This window comes from Marmota marmota, unplaced genomic scaffold (genome assembly GCF_001458135.2).
Source record: "Marmota marmota marmota unplaced genomic scaffold, marMar, whole genome shotgun sequence".
NCBI lineage: Eukaryota > Metazoa > Chordata > Mammalia > Rodentia > Sciuridae > Marmota > Marmota marmota.
Genome location: NW_025999977.1, coordinates 4,540,370 through 4,557,007, shown reverse-complemented (window position 1 = coordinate 4,557,007; position 16,638 = coordinate 4,540,370). Strand labels below are relative to the sequence as shown.

At 37.0% G+C, this 16,638-nt stretch overlaps 1 protein-coding gene across 3 annotated transcripts in view; it reads left to right on the top strand.

The window, feature by feature from the left end:
• Positions 1 to 16,638, top strand: part of Arhgap25 (Rho GTPase activating protein 25) — an 80,560-nt gene that overhangs the window by 13,274 nt on the left and 50,648 nt on the right. The window contains exon 1 of one of the 3 annotated variants that reach the window (XM_048804190.1): positions 15,160 to 15,234. The exons of the other annotated variants lie outside the window; for them this stretch is intronic. The gene's annotated coding sequence lies outside the window, so the exon portion shown is untranslated. Of the gene's footprint in view, positions 1 to 15,159; positions 15,235 to 16,638 lie in introns of those variants that run through there. 3 annotated transcript variants of the gene reach the window in all.

Here is a 16,638-nt window from a genome sequence, read left to right as displayed (position 1 = left end):
AATGGTGCTTGTGGCTATCTCAAGACCTGTCTACTGTGCTCCCTGAAACGCCCTTTCCCAGATCTTACCATGGCCTTCCTCCACTTTAGTTCACTTTCCCTCCAGAGAGGTCTTTCCTGACCACAGGATCTAGCAGAACTGCAATCCTTCTTCTGTCTCTTTATTCCATCGTCTTACTTTGTTTCCTCCGTAATGCTGCTGAGAAATGACCTCATTTGTTTTCATGTCTTTGCATGCAACAGTAGTCTCCTTGAAGTCAGGACTTTTTCTCTCTTGTTCACTTTTAGATTAGGCAAAGAACAAGAGCAGTGCCTGTCATACAGCAGGCAAAAAGATTTTAGTGGAATTGCTTAGGTCTGGTCTCTGCCCTGCCAACTCTCCTCCACCCCAGTGAAATTAAAATAAGACAAAAGCATGCTTTTTAAAAAACATTATTTACATATTTTCTGTCCTGATTAATGACTGAGCAGTGGTTTAGTAGAGAGAGATGATGATGACTTTCTCATGGAAGGGAAGTAGGTAGGACTTTCGGTTTCTGAAGCTAAGTTAGAAGAGCACATGGGTGACTGACCTGTTCCCGAGGGAGGTCGGGTCTCAGTCATGGGATTTATACTGCTGAATAGGGTCACAAAGGGGTGGTTCTTGCTTCTACAATCAGAAGTCTTCCTGATGACTAAGGCTAATGTCTGGGCAAAGATTTCCCCAGTTTCTGACTCAGGGAACTCGGGGTGGCGGTTCTTGCTCACCCACCTCCCCTCCACCTCTTCTCTCTGAGTGGACATTCGTTCTTTTTACCCTTCAGGCAGCAAACAACATAGGCAACTTGAAAGCTTTTTCATATTGAGGGCTACAGGGAAAAAATGAGCACTTTAATTTTGTTTTTTTTTTCTTCCTTAGAGAAAAATACAATTCATATTTTACTAGTGAGCATGAGAAAAATAACTACTCAGGAAATACAGACCTGGAGCTCCATATCAGTTTTGTAGTATGGTCAGTTAGCTGAGATGAGGGGGTGAGGGTAAGTGAGGGTGACCCCACTGATTGGGAGGGGGCAGGAATTTACTGTCCTTTCAGTCCCTTCACTTTGTCCTTATATCATACAGGGAAGGCAAAACTACCCTTTCCCCTGCCATCTATAAGGAGGCGACCTCGGGACTGCCAGGAATAAGCAAGATTTATAATGAGCAAGAAAATCAGTTATGCAAATCGTGGAATATAAGTTGTGGCTCCATTTGTTTTATAGCGATTGTCTCTGGTGTTATAAATTCTGTGCAAACTTCTTCTTCAATACAGAAATGAAAAAGAAATACTATGAATTTCATTTCAAGGAGAGACCTGCTATTCCTTTTTCTAAGTTACCTGGAACCCATAGCCATTTATTGAGTACGCTTCTGAGGGTAGGTGGCATGATTACCCCTTGACAAGCCAATGTAATAGGTTTCTTTGTGGCTGTTTTCCAAACTCCACCTTTCTGAGGGTTCCCAGCCCAGTTTGTGTGGATGGCCACAAGCTTGAACTTGATTGACAATCCTGTCCCTACGACATGGCTGACTGGAATAGGGTGAACAACTGACTTGACCTGAGTTTACCTCTTTTCTTTGGTCTGAGGTTCCCAGAGAATAGACATTTGGAACTGAATCCTGTAAATCAGAGGGTGTTAAGAAAAAGGCCCTTGAGCTCTTCTGAGGACTCAAAAATCTGAAAAATATGCCTCGATTTCTACTCTTGTTGAGCCATGATTTTTCCTCAAATTTTTATTTTGTGAAAGAATATGCTATCCTTGAAAAATTGTGCCTACATATACACTATTTATACATTGAGATTTCTTTCCAGTGTTTTGACATGTTGGGGCCAGATAATTCTGTTATTGGGATCATCCTGTGCATTATAGGATATTAGCGGTGTCCCTGACTTTACCCACCTAATGCCGACAGCAGCCTTCTCAGTTGTGACAACCAAAAAATATCTCCAGACATTGCCAAATGTCCATGGCCAGGTGGGGAAGGGTGTATAAACCACCCTCAGTTGAGAACCATTATCTATCTATGTTTCTATCTAGATTAAACCAATTTGATTGAGTACATTTCCTGTTTTTTAAGACAATGAGAAAATAAAGGCTTGGAGAGAGTATGTAAAGTGCCCAATATGAACACAGCAAGGTGTGACAGCACCAAGACTAGATGTCAGATCTTTTTGACACCAAAGAACTTTCTACTTCTCTCCCCAAGAGAACTCCTTTGCAGTCTTTGACTACACCAACTTTCCCAACATGTCATTGTTCCTTATACTAAAATTCAGGGGTACTTGAATTAAGAGGTCATGTTTATGGAAGGAAACACCACTGGCTACATTCCTTTGTTTCTGCATAATCTCTAAAAATTAGAAATAACCCTGATACCTTTCAACTGATGAATATCAACATGGTTGGGATTCCAGAATACATAATGGGGGTGAGGATCATAGCCACACTCTCTCTTCAACAGGAAGTTGAAACACTGGGCTTGTTGCTAGGTGTAGCATTGCCATGGCTGTCCCTACCACCTGTCAACAGGACAAGCTAAATGAGGGGACACTGTTGGTCAATTCTGGTCACTTACTCCCAGATCAGTGGGGTAGATTTCCCCACATTTCAGTTTGGTAAGGTCACTCACTTCATCCAAGCCACTGGGAAATGGCCAATGTTACTTTTTTTTTTTTTTCATTTAGAACTTGTATTAGCTATGGAAACATTGAAAGGTCACAAGGAGGCTCGAGTGTCAATTCTGTGTAATAAACGTGCAAAACAAAAAAGTAAGAAGTTGAAAAAAATGTTTATTTTTAAATGGACGTTCAGTAAAATTTATTCATTTTGGTCTGCAGTTACGTGAGTTTTGACAAATCCAGAATCATATATCAGCTGCCGCAATCAAGATATAGAACAATTCCATTGCTGTAAAAAATTTCTATTATCTATTTCTAGCTAATTCTTCTTCCTCAGTTGTCACCTGAGACAATCAATCTTCTGTTCTTTCCCTATAGTTTTGCTCTTTCCAGAATTGACAGATAAACGGAACTGTACAGTATGCACTCTTTGGAGTCTGGTTTTTCAAATTTAGTATAATGCATTTGAGATTCATCCATGTTATTGCTTGTACAAACAGCATTGTCCTTTTCATTTCTGAATAATATTCTATTGTGTGGATATATCCATTTATCAGTTGAAATATATTGGGGTTATTTCTAATTACTAGAGATTATTAATAAACTGCTACAAATATCTGCTTACCGTTTTTATGTGAAAACAGTGTTTCATTCTCTTGGGTAAATATTGAGGAATGGTATCACTGGATTAGATGTGAGTATATGTTTAACTTTATAAGAAATTCCCAATTGTTTTCTAAAGTAACAGTACCATTTTATATTTGACAGTAACAGCCATGTATGAAAGTCCTCACCAGTCCTAGATATTGTTAATTTGCCTTTAAATTTTATTTTAGTCTTCTAATATGTTTGTAGTGTTATATCATTTACATTTCCCTACTGACTAATGATGGTTAGCATCTTATTATTTGGTAAAGTGTCCAATCAAATATTTTGCCCATTTAAAAAATTGGCCTGTTTTATTATCATTGTTGAGTTTTGATATTTCTTTTTTTAAAAATTTTATGTCTTTTATTTCTCCTAATTAGTTATACATGACAGCAGGATGCATTTTGATTCATGGTACACAAATGGAGCACAGCTTTTCATTTCTCTGGTTGTATACAATATAGAGTCACACCACTGTAATCATACATGTACCTCAGGTAATGATTTCTGTCTGATTCCACCATCTTTCCTGCCCCATGCCCTCTCTCCTTCCCATCCTGATATTTCTTTATATATTTTGAATATAGTTTTTTGTGTGACATGTGATTTGCAAATATTTTTTTCCCAATCTGTTACTCACTTTTCATTCTCTTTCACAGGGCACTTATAATTTGGATGAAATCTAATATCAAATTTTCCTTTTATAGATTGCGTTTTTAGGGTCAAGAATTGTTTTTAATAATCTCACCCTATTTGAAATTGAAATTCTGTGAATATCAGCCTTATGGACTCTGGGTCTTCCATTCAACTCCTCCCTACAGTGCCTTGTAGACATTTTCTTTCATTTTTTCCCATCTGCACTGCCTGTGAACACACCCACACATCGGCATTACAACATAGATTTCCTGTTTCACTCTGTATCCTTGGCCCTCCTTTTCCAGGCCTCCCAAAGATCATAAGATTCACATTTTCCAAAATATCTTTTATCACTCAGAGAAAAGTTCTGGAAGAATAGAATGGTCTGTGTATTTTTTTTTTTTTTAATATGGCCGACTACTCGGGAATATCATTTGCATCTTCTTTCTCAAAATTGTGCAATTTAATTTGAACCACATCCTGGAAATTCATCCTCCCAAACTGCATCCCTGGTATAACAAAACTCACATTGTATATCAATGAAGTTTAATGTTCAAGTCAATTATTTGTAGTAATTTATTGGTATTTTGGAATATCTGTTAAAAGGAACAGATGTTTTCAGAGTCTTTTATTTCATCTCAGTGCAGCTCCATCCTACATCTTTTCAGTCTGACTTTTAGTCAGCCAATTTCGCAGTTGATGCAATTTTAAAAAATGCAGAGAAAGAAAAAGGAAACAGAATAGTTTGGTTAAAAAGTTAAAAGAGGAAAAAATATAATTTTTCTACACACGAAACAAATCCTTTTTCTTCCATTTGTTAAATTTCACATTAAAATGTCTACCATTTCTTTCCTAAATGTACCTCATGCCAGTTTATATTTTATGTTTAATGAATATCTACTTCATGCATGCATTAAATTTAGTGAATTATTCCCTTAAAATGTAACCCATAAATGCATTGCTGTGAAGATGGTAGAATAGGAAGAAGCAGAATCTCTGTCCACTTACAGAATAATTACCCTTGTACAATCCATCTGATGTAACTATCTTGGAAGTCTGCTGTCTCATGGAGACTTGAATCTCACAAGGGAAGACTTGGATAGTAAATGTTGCTCTCTTTTGTTCAATTTCAGCTCTCAGCACACTGTTAGCTGCCTATCTTCCACCCCAGCCCTATGGCATGCAGCTATGCATGCATTCCTGCAAGCTGAGTACAAGCTATGCATGCAGCTTGTACTCAGCTTGCAGGAGCCAGCGTAGGTGGAATGAACCTGGTCTCCAAATAACAGGGATCTGTGCTCTGATCACTAATGGTTGCTTCTGATCAAACAGGTACAAAGAACTGGCCACCACTCTTCCTGCATCTCACCCCACTGTTGTGAGCTCTTGCTTCTCTGACTAAAATGAGCTTCAGAAGATTTAAAGACCCTGTGCTTTTTCCCCCCTCATTTCCTTCAATTTCCTCTTCATCCCCTTTGGAAGTCAGACATTGAAGAGTAGGACACTCAAAAGCAACTACATATACTAACGAAATTAGAAAGTCATTGAGCATGCCCAAACATAGCAGAAAAGAACTGAGATCTTAAACTTATGCTTCAGGCTGATCGTTAACACAGAGATACCCTCTACGGGTCATAACAAAGAACCAAAACAAAATGCCATCAAAATCTTGAGAAAGGGGGTAGATAACCTAGAATCACTGCATTAGATTCAAATGATTCAGTTTTCAACAAAAATAACAACAACAACAACAACAAAAATCACAAGACATACAAAGAAACAGAGAAGTATGGTCTATTCAAAGGGGAAAAATAAAAATAGAAACTGTTTTTGAGAAAGACCTGATGGCAAGTCTACTATGAAAGACTTTAAAACACAGGGCTTAAAGATACTCCAAGAACTAAAAGAAGATGTGGAGAAAGTTAAGAAAATGATTTATGAACAAATCGGAAATATCAATGAAAAGATTAAAAACCCTAAAAGGAAACTGAAAGAAATTCTGGAACTGAAAATTATTATGCTGAAATGAAAAGTTCACTAGAGAGAGTTTCAAAAACAGATGCAAACAGGAAGAAAAAAAGAATCAGCATACAGGAGGACAGGGTCATGGAAACTGTTGCATCAGAGGAACAAAAACAAGAGTAAAGAGAAGTGATCAAAAGATGGTGGAATGAGATGGACATCCTTACCCTAAGTACCTGTATGAAGACACGAATGGTGTGAATAGACTTTCTATACAACCAGAGATATGAAAAAATGTGCTCTATATGTGTAATATGAATTGCAATGCATTCTGCTGTTATATGTAACAAATTAGAATTTAAAAAAAAAAAAAGAAAAGTGATCAGAGCTAAGAAACATCTGGGACCAGCAAGCTGACCAATGGACTCATTTTGGAGGTCACAGAAGGAGAAGAGAGAAGCAGAAGAGGGAATATTTGAAGAAATAATAACTGAATAATCCCCCAAGTTGATGAAAAAGCATCAATATAAACATCCAAGAAGCTTAATGAACTCTAAGTCTGATGAACTCCAAGAGACCCACACAGAGGCACACAACTCAATCAAGCTGTCAATAAATAAATAAAGAGAATTTTGAAAGCAAACAGAGAGAAGTGACTCATCATACTCAAAGTATTTTCAATAAGATTTGAACAGATTTTGCATTAGAAATTTTGGAAGATAGAAGCTTCCAAAGAGCTAAAAGGGAGGGGGGAACCCTCTCAACCAAGAATCTTATATCCAGCAAAATTATTTGGATAGAGATAATTAAGTGATAGAAAAATTAAGATGTTTCCATTATAATGCAAAACGGAGGGAATGTGTTACCATTACACCTGCCCTGCAAAAATGACAACAAGAGTCTTCACAGGTTGAAATGAAAGGACACTGAAGAGTAATTCAAGTTACTGAACAGTAACACAAAGCTATCTGAAGTAGTAAGGACTTCAGGAAAGGTAAATACATATACAATTTGAAAAGCCAGTATTATTGTAACAATGGTGTATATTTTTAACTTTTGTTTGCTGAATAATTTAAAAGACAAGTGAGATAAAAAGCAATTAGTTTAGAAGCAAATATTACTGTACTTTTAGTTTATAACTATACATTTTGTTTTCTATATAATTTATTAGACTTAAAAATTTTAAAGATTTCTTTTAAAATTAGCTATTTTCTTGGATACACATATATAAAGACATAATTTTGTGAAATTAACAACTGGAAAGTATGGGAACATAGCTGTTAAAGAAGCAGAGTGTTTGCATTCTATTAAAGTTAAGTTGGCATAAGTTCCAAGTTATAGTATTATAATTTTATATGTTCAGTGTAATTCCAATCACAACCAAAAGAAAAGAGCTAAATAATATACACAAAAGGAGACAAGAAAAAATTAAAAACCTTTTACTACAAAAATATCCACTAGGGCTGGGGTGGTGGCTCGGTGGTAGAGCACTTGCCTTGCATGTGCAAGGCACTGGGTTCGATCCTCAGCAGCACATAAAAAATAAATAAACAAAATAAAGTTTAAAAAAATCAACTAAACACTGTAAAATAGATTGTAATGCAGGAAATAAAGGACCAAAATGCTATAAGACATGTAGAAAACAAACAGCAAATTTACAGAAGTAAAATATAATTGAGATTAGGCTCTCCATTCGATAGATTGAGAATCTGCAGAATGGATAAGAAAGTATGGTTCAGCCATATGCTGTCGACAAGAGACTCACTTAAGATTCAAAGACAGGAATAGATTGAAAGTGAAAAGATTAAAAGGAAAGGTTTTCCATGCAAATAGGTATTCCATTAGTGTATTAAGCTATACTAATATCAAACAAAATGGAGTTGAAATATAAAATGCTACAAGAAACAAAGAAAGACATTATATTTTAATACAAGATTCCATGTGGGAATCAATCTAACAAAAGAAGTGAAAAACTTCTACATGAAAAACTACAGAACAAAAGAAATTGAGGTTCTATAAAATGGAAGATCTCTTATGTTCTTGGATAGGCAGAATTAATATTATCAAAATGGCCATACTACCAAAAATGCTATGCAGATTTAATGCAATTTCTATTAAAATTCCAAAGACGGTCTTCATAGAAATAGAAAAAGGAATCATGGAATTCATTTAGATATATAGGAGGCCCAGTATAGCCAAAGCAATCCTTAGAAAAGTGAAGCAGGAAACATCACAATACCAGACCTTAAATTATACTACAGAGCTATAGTAACAAAAATGGCATGATATTGGTACCAAAACAGACATGAAGACCAATGGAACAGAATAGAAGAAATAGAGACTAACCCAAATAAATACAGTTTTCTTATACTAGCCAAAGGCGCCATAAACATACATTGGAGGAAAGAGCCTCTTCAACAAATGGTGCTGGGAAAACTGGAAATCCATATGTAGCAGAATGAAATTACATCCCCATCTCTCACCCTACACAAAACTCAACTCAAAGTGGAGCAAGACCAGAAACCCTACATCTACTAGAAGAAAATGTAGGCCCAACACTCCATTATGTAAGCTTAGGAACAACAACTTCCTCAACAAGACTCCTGAAGCACAAGAATTAAAATCAAGAATCAGTAAATGGGATGGTATCAAATTAAAATTGTTCTTCACAGAAAAGGAAACAATGAAGAACATGAAGAGAGAGCCTACAAAATGGGAGAAAATCTTTGCCATCTGCACCTCAGATAGAGCCTTAATCTCCAAGATATAATGACATAAAACCAAATAACCATAATGACAAAAAAATAAGATAAATAACATAATGACAAAAAACCAAATAACCCAATTAATAAATGTCAAAGGAACTGAGCAGGCACCTCACAGAAGAAGAAATATGATCAGTCAACAAATATATGAAAGAATGTTCAACATCTCTAACAATTAGAGAAATGCATCTCACTCCTGCAGAATGGCAATTATCAAGAATGCAAGTAACAATAAGTGCTGGTGAAGATGTGGGGAAAAATGTACACTCATACATTGCTGGTGGGACTGCAAATTGGTGCAACCTCTCTGGAAAGCAGTATGGAGAGTCCTTAGAAAACTTAGAATGGAACCACTATTTGACCCAGTTATCCTCCTCCTTGGCATATACCCAAAGGACTTAAAATCAGCATGCTACTGCGATGTATCCACATCAATTTTTTAGCATCTCAATTCTCAATAGCTAACCAATTTAGGTGCTCTTCAACAGATGAATGGATAAAGAAAAAAAGTGATAAATTTACATAATGGAATATTACTCAGCCATAAAAGAATGATTTTATGACATTTGGTGGAAATGGGATGGATCTGGAGACTATTATGCTAAGCAAAATAAGCCAGTCCCCAAAACCCAAAGATTGAATGTTCTCTCTGATATAAGGATACTAACATAACAAGGTGGGTGGGAATAGAAGTTTAGTAGATTAGACAAAGAGGAATGAAAGGAAGGGAGGAGGGAAAGGAATAGGAAAGACAGTGGAATGATTCTGACATAACTTTCCTATGTACATATGTGAACACACTATGGTCAATCTCTGCATCAGGTACAACCACAAGACTGGGATCCTAATTAGAATAAGTTGTACACCATATTTGCATAAATAAATCAAATTATACTCTACTATCACGTGTAACTAAAAAGAACAAAAATTTTTAAAAATTAAATATACAAGGTTCTATATAGTAAGATCAAGAAAATTAACTAAATGGGCTATGAGAAAACAAAGTCTCAAATGATGAAAATCAGAAATGAGAGTGGGGACATTATTACCTATCCTACAGATACTAAAAGGATTGAGATTATTATGAATAACCATGCACTTACAAGTTTGATAACCTAGATTAAATGCAAACATTCCTAGAAACACAACCCTATGAATGCTAACTCATGAAGGAATATATCTGAATATACCTATAAATAATAGTAAGGCAACTGAATCAGTTATCAAAAGTTCCCTGACAAAGAAAACACTTCATGGCTTCATCAGTGAATTCTACCAAACATTTGAAGAATTACCATCCTTTGCTCTCTTCCAAAAACTTTTAGAGGAGAGAAAACTACCTAACTCACTCTACAAGGCCAGCTTTACCCTGATAGCCAAAGCCAATAAAAAAATTCTACAAGAAATCAACAGACCAATATCCCTTATAACACTTATAGGAAAATCCCCAACAAAACACAGCAAACCGAATTAAACGTCACATCAAAACATGATACATCATGAAAAAATGGGATTTATTTCTGGAATTCCAGAACAATTCAACAGTAAAAAAAAAAAAATCAATCAATCAATCTGATTCGCCACATTAGCAGAATGAAGGGAAAATAATTCATGATCCTTTCAATTGATTAGAAAAAGCACAAAATTCAACATCCCTTCATGATGAAAGTGTTCAACAAGTTAGAAATGGGAGGAAAATATCTAAGCATAATGAAATCTGTGTACAGTGGCTGGGCATGAGTAGCACATGCCTGTACTCTAATGGTTCAGGAGGCTGAGGCAGGAAGGTCACAAGTTCCAGGCCAGCCTCAGCAACTTAGCAAGGCCCTAAGCAGTTTAGTAAGACCCTATCTCAAAAAAAAAAAAAAAATGTGACTCCGTGGTTAAGGGTCCTTGAGTTCAATCTCCAGTACAAAGAAAAAAAAAAAATCACAGTGAACATCCTATCCAATGGAGAAGGACTGACAGCTTTTGCTTTTCTGCTCAGATCAGGAACAAGAGGTGAATGCCCACGTTTGCTGCTTAAAATCAACATACTACTAAAAGTCCTAGTCAGAGAAGTTGGCAAGGATAAAGAAATAAAAGACATCCAAATTGGAAAGGAAGAAGTACACAGAAAACACAAAGATTTCACCAAAGAACTGTTAGAACTCATAAATCCAGCAACCAGCAGGACACAGAGTCAACACTCAAAAATCACTTGCATTTTTATATACTAACCGTGGTAAGCAATCCAAAAATGAAATTTAAAAAAACAATTCCATTTATAAGAGCATCAAAAAGAATAAAAATATTTAGGAATTAACCAAGGAAGTCACCAAAACTACAAAACATTTATGAAGGAAACTAAAGGAAAAAAAATAGATGAGAATGAATAGATGTAAGATGTGTTAAATCAACTTTCCATTACGGTCACCAAAATACCTGACAAGAACAACTTAGGAGGACGGAAAGTTTATTTTGTCTCACAGTTTCAGAGGTTTAGTCTATAGTTGGCCAACTCCATTGCATCAAAAGACATTATCAACACAATAAGAAAGGCAACCCACAGGGAACAAACACCTTGAGAATATACAGAACTACTAAAACCATACCTCTCCAATTCAAAAATGAACAAAGGACTTGAATAGGACATTTCTTCAAAAACGATATACAAATGGCCAATCATTAAGGAAATACAAGTCAAAACCACAATGAGATAGCATTAGGATGATCAATATTTAAAAAAAAAAAGCAGAAAACAACAAGTGTTGACAGGATGTGGAGATATTGTAACCCCCGTGTCCCGTTAGAGGGAATGAAAAAAAACAAAAACAGTGAAACCTCTGGGGGAGACAGTATAGAGATTCCTCAAAAAGTCAAAAATAAAATTGCCATATCCTCCAGCAATTCCAATTTTGTTATACTTTTGAAAGAATTGACAGCCGCTGGGTGCGTGGGTGGGGGTGGCACATGGCTGTAATCCCACTGACTGATGAGGCACAGGCAGGAGGATTACAAGTTTAAGGCCAGCCTGGGCAAATTAGTGAGACCCTCTCTTACAATAAAACTTAAAAGGAAAAACGGGCTGGGGATGTAGCTCAGAGGTAAAATTCTCCTGGGATCCATCTCCAGTACCACATACACCTAAAAGAATTGAAAATAGAGTTTCAAAAAGATGTACGTATACTACATTCATAGAAATATTATTCATGATAGTTAAAATGTCAAAGTGATCTCTCGACAAAGGAGTGGATTAATAGAATATGGTAAATATACAATAAAAGTTTATTCAATCTTAAAAAAAGAAGAAAATTCAGTGGATGAACCTCGAGGACATTATGCTAAGTGAAATAAAGCAGTCACGAAAAAATAAATATTGTATGGTTCCACTTACATAAGTTACCTAGGGAAGATAAACTCATGACAGACAGAAAGTTGAGTGGTGGTTAACGGGGGTTGAGGAAGGGGAAATGGGAAGTTACTATCTAATAGATACAGAATTTCAGTTTTGCAAGATAAAAGAGTCCTGGAGATAGCTAGTGGTGATGGGTTGTATGACAACATGAATGTACTTTTCACTTAAAAATGATTACACTGGTAAACTTTATTATATTTTACCACAATTAAAAATAATTAGAAAAAATAACCCAAGTCAAACATTCCAAGTTTTTTTTCTCACCTTAAAAAGGTCTCATTAGCTGGGCCAGGTTCAGTGTACTCAGAATGGAGAATAAATCTTGGTGTCATGGCCTCAGTTTGCTGAATGGTGCTTCCTTTTGTTTGTTACTCTGTGGTTCCTGAACTTGTACAACCACTCTTTCTTTGCACCAATGACTGTCAGCTCAAACAAACAAACAAATACACACAAAGGAGCTTTTCTAGTTCTCCTGTGAAGGACTGGCCACCCACAGAGACCTAACAGGGCAAAAATCCAGTGGATGAGCTTCAGGAGATCCTGGGTCCCACAGAGGCACCACGGTTGCCTGCAGATACACATGAAATAAGTCCAAACATTTTTGTGAGTACCTTGGATGATAAAAGGGAAACCCTCTACAGCATTTTTTTTCAGACAGCTGATAAAGTTTGACAGCTTTAAAGAGGAAATGGAACTGACAGATGTCGGCAGAATCAAAGGGAAAATTCTGTGGTCCTCAGAGCCTCACTTCAGAACCATGAAGCATAGCCTGAAATTGGTAAAAATGCTGGTGAATGACATAATTCTATAAAGAAGTAAAATATTAATTTTTCACAAGTTAGTAGCTCTAAGCAAGACCTTTAAATTTTTTTTCTATTCTATTTTTTCCATTATTCTATTTCTTCTGTAAGACTGACTTTTTAACAGAAATGCAAAATGTCACAACAGTGGAAATTTTCACACACACCACAATACCAACTATATAACACTGAAGAAACATCAGAAATTTCCTGCTGTGTCATTTTCTGTTTCTTTAAAAAGTCTCATCTGTACTTCATCTTTTTTTCTTACGCAGCTAAACCACCAAGCAAATACATCACCCGATTCCTAAGAATTTGGAATCCTTTAAATTTTCAGTAGTTGAATTTTCATAGAGTACCCTTTCAATTCTCTCCTACTGTTCCTCCGAAAACCTAAAAATTTGATTCGAATTCTTGTTAATTAAATTTTAATAGAGACTCTAGTTGGATTTGTCAAAAGCAAGTTCATGATTTTTTGAGAATATGTAGGTGTTTTCTTTTAACTCTCCATGGGATAAACCATTTATTAGTTTTCTTAGTATTGAAATATTTCTTAGTACTGAAATATTCTCACATTCCTGGAATATTCTGCACACAGAATAGGTGAATGACAACAATAAGCAAAAACCTCCAATTTTGTGGAGCGTTTGTTTTATTTAACTTTATAAAATGCCCTGAGATTTAGTCCTTCTTTTTTTCTTACACAGAGACTATTTTGCTCTCACTGTTTCCATTTTGAGTTTTTCGTGCATGCAGCACCTCTCCTTCACGCCCACCTACACACCACACACACACGCACACACACACACACGTGCGCTATCATTTCAGCTTTCATTTCACTAATTTCAGATTTCCCTTTATTGTTACTGAGATAGTCTTTTGATCACTTCAATGTCAATTTGGAAATGGGAGCTGTCACCAGGAAGTCAGGTCCCCTAGAAATCCAGGCGGTCATTCTGTCCAGGGCTCCTTCGAAGTTCACCTGGTGTTCCCTTGGGGCTTCTGCCGCATTTTCCACCTCTCCACCACCATCGGGTATTTGAGTAAAGCTGACTCTACGGGTAACACTCTCCACACTGGAAGCCCTCTCTGTTCCTTTCATTCATTAACTGATAAAATGACAGAGCAGGGGAAATGGAGGGGTGGGTCTGACAGGGAGAGAATGTTAAGTGTGTGGTATAACATCTGGGTAGTATCACTGGCTGTGGGCTAAAGGATTAACTAACAGGTTTGGAAATGCAGGCCTGGGAAAGGCTGAAGTTGAAGTTCAGAGCAATCACTGATGTGTGAAAAAAAAATAAGCCTACTAGAATCTTTAAAAAAGATATTTTTTATCCTGCAAACACTTGAAGCAGCAACACAGAGAATAACAGACTCCTGTGTATACTCATCGCTGAAATTAAACATTAGATTTCTTTATGTCTGCATCTCTCCTTTTCTTTTCTTTACTTTGTTGAGATATTTTAAAACAAATCTCAGATGCAATGTCATTTTCCCCCCTTATGCCTAAGTAAGCATCTTTTAAAATATGAATATTTTATTCCTAACTACATTGCCCTGATCATGCTTAACAAAACTAATCAATAATTTTTGGCATCATTTATCTCCTATCCATAAACATAGTGCCTCAATGTGTGATGGGATTTTTTTATCAGGTTGTATCCCAGGCCCATCAATGGCAAGTAACTGCTCATTGTTCACATTCTCAGTAGAGTTAAAGGCTAAAATCAGGATTCCCAAAGACCAGGGAAGGCTCAGGAACTGACTGGAGCCCTATCTTAGGAAGGACAAAGTCTCTCAGGCTCCTGAGGTCCCAGGATTGATTGTCATTAGTCCCAGAACATTGTCACCTGGAAGGATCCTTACTGTGAAATGCAGGGCTCTCATTTGTGTTTCTGAAACACAAATAACTTCAAGCATCCTAATACATTATTTATTTATGAATGTTAATGACCAATGACGTGGAATGCCTTACCTAAAATGAGTGACGAGCTTTGACAATGGAGAGATCAATGCTTCTCTCAATGGCTTTAATTTGACACATTACTCAACAGAGCTTATGGGGCTAATTACCCCACAGTCCTACATGATATGAATTGTTCTTCCTTCTATTCACCCCTGGGAAGGCAGATAGTTTCCCTATAAGCAGTTAACCAGTCACATTACACAACTCAGGCTAAATTTACCAGCAGATTGCCAAATCTCCACTTTGCTTTGTGCTGAGGAAAAGGCAGCGCCAGGGCAGAGTTTAGTAGGAAGTGTTCACAATTCTGAGAGCTTCTTGTTATTACACTGGCTTCCTGTTATGCAGAGATGGGCGGAGAGAGCAGAGAGCGGCTGGGAAGGTGTTGCAACTGATGGAGATACACACACAGACCCAGAAGAGGTAACTGAACCCTANGGTTGTGCACATGTATGAGTTGTGCACATGTATACCATGCAGGGTGTGGGCGAGGATGGATGGACCTAGCTTTATCATTTCAAGAGCCAGTGGTGACAGCACTGCTGCCCCAGAGGCTCCCCAGGGGTTCTCATCTCCACCTGAGCACTGGGTCTGAGAGCTGGACCCACATTACTTAACTGTGTCTCCCTCCTCCCCACACCTTGGTCACACTTGGCTTTGATCTGAATATTTGCGTCTCTTCAATCAGCTTGGGCACAGACCACTGGTAAGACCAAGCTTATGACCTAATGTGTCCATTTTCCTGTTGGGTTTCGGCACAGCTCCGGTGGTGGGCTTGAGGTTTCAGTACCATTTCTCTGTGACTGTTTTCTCAAGGCTTACTGAGTCCTGCAGAGGATATGTTGGGCGGAAATAGTAGCACAGAGTTGTTTATGCATGATGTTGAGGCAAAATTCATGATGACAAACCCACTCAGCCTCAAGTGTTCTGTTACAGCAGCAGAAACAGACTAAGACAAGGTACTTCACATGGCAGTTAGGAATTGTGGCTGTTTTCTTGTGCAGAGGAAGGATAGGGCTGTCTCTTCTGTCTCCATCTCTTATTCTCTAACTACCTTGATTTGTAATGTGGAAATTTTGCCTCATTTTTGCCTCTCTTTACCACTAGAATATATGCTCCTTTCTGGGCCGTGTAGCCTAAATAGGGATATTGGGCTTTGAAATCAGATTTCTAGCTGCGTAACTGAAGCAAATCATTTCACCTCTTCCAGCTTCAGTTCCTTGCCTTTAAAGCAGAGGTGACAATGTGGTATTTATCATGAAGAGTTAGTGTGAGCATTAAATGAAACTAATAATGCAAAATACTTGCTTTTCGGGCTGGGGTTGTGGCTCAGTGGTAGAGTGCTCGCCTAGCATGCACGAGGCTCTGGGTTCGAGCCTCAGCACCACATACATGTAAAATAAGGATACTGTGTCCATCTAAAACTTAAGAATAAATATTAAAAAAAACCCAAAGTACTTGCTTTGTGGCTAGTACATTTTAAGTACTCAATAAATCAATAAATAACTATTGGTTTTTATTGTTACTAGATTAGGGATTATATTTTCTATACGCCACTCTGTTTGAATGAGCACAAGTGAATGTATCTAGAAGTTGCAAGATTAGGTAAATTTGCCAATATTTGTTAAAATATTAAATACCTTGAGGGCAGCTCTTAATTCATTCTAAAATATTTATTTCACCCACTCAGCAAATAATTACAAAAGTCCTTTAGTTATTCAGATGCTTCTTTAGGATATGGGGAGATCTTAAAAATCCCCAGGGAAATAACAACCTTATCTCTTGCAGCTAGATTTGTCTGTCTCCATAGCCTGAAGTGGTAAATGC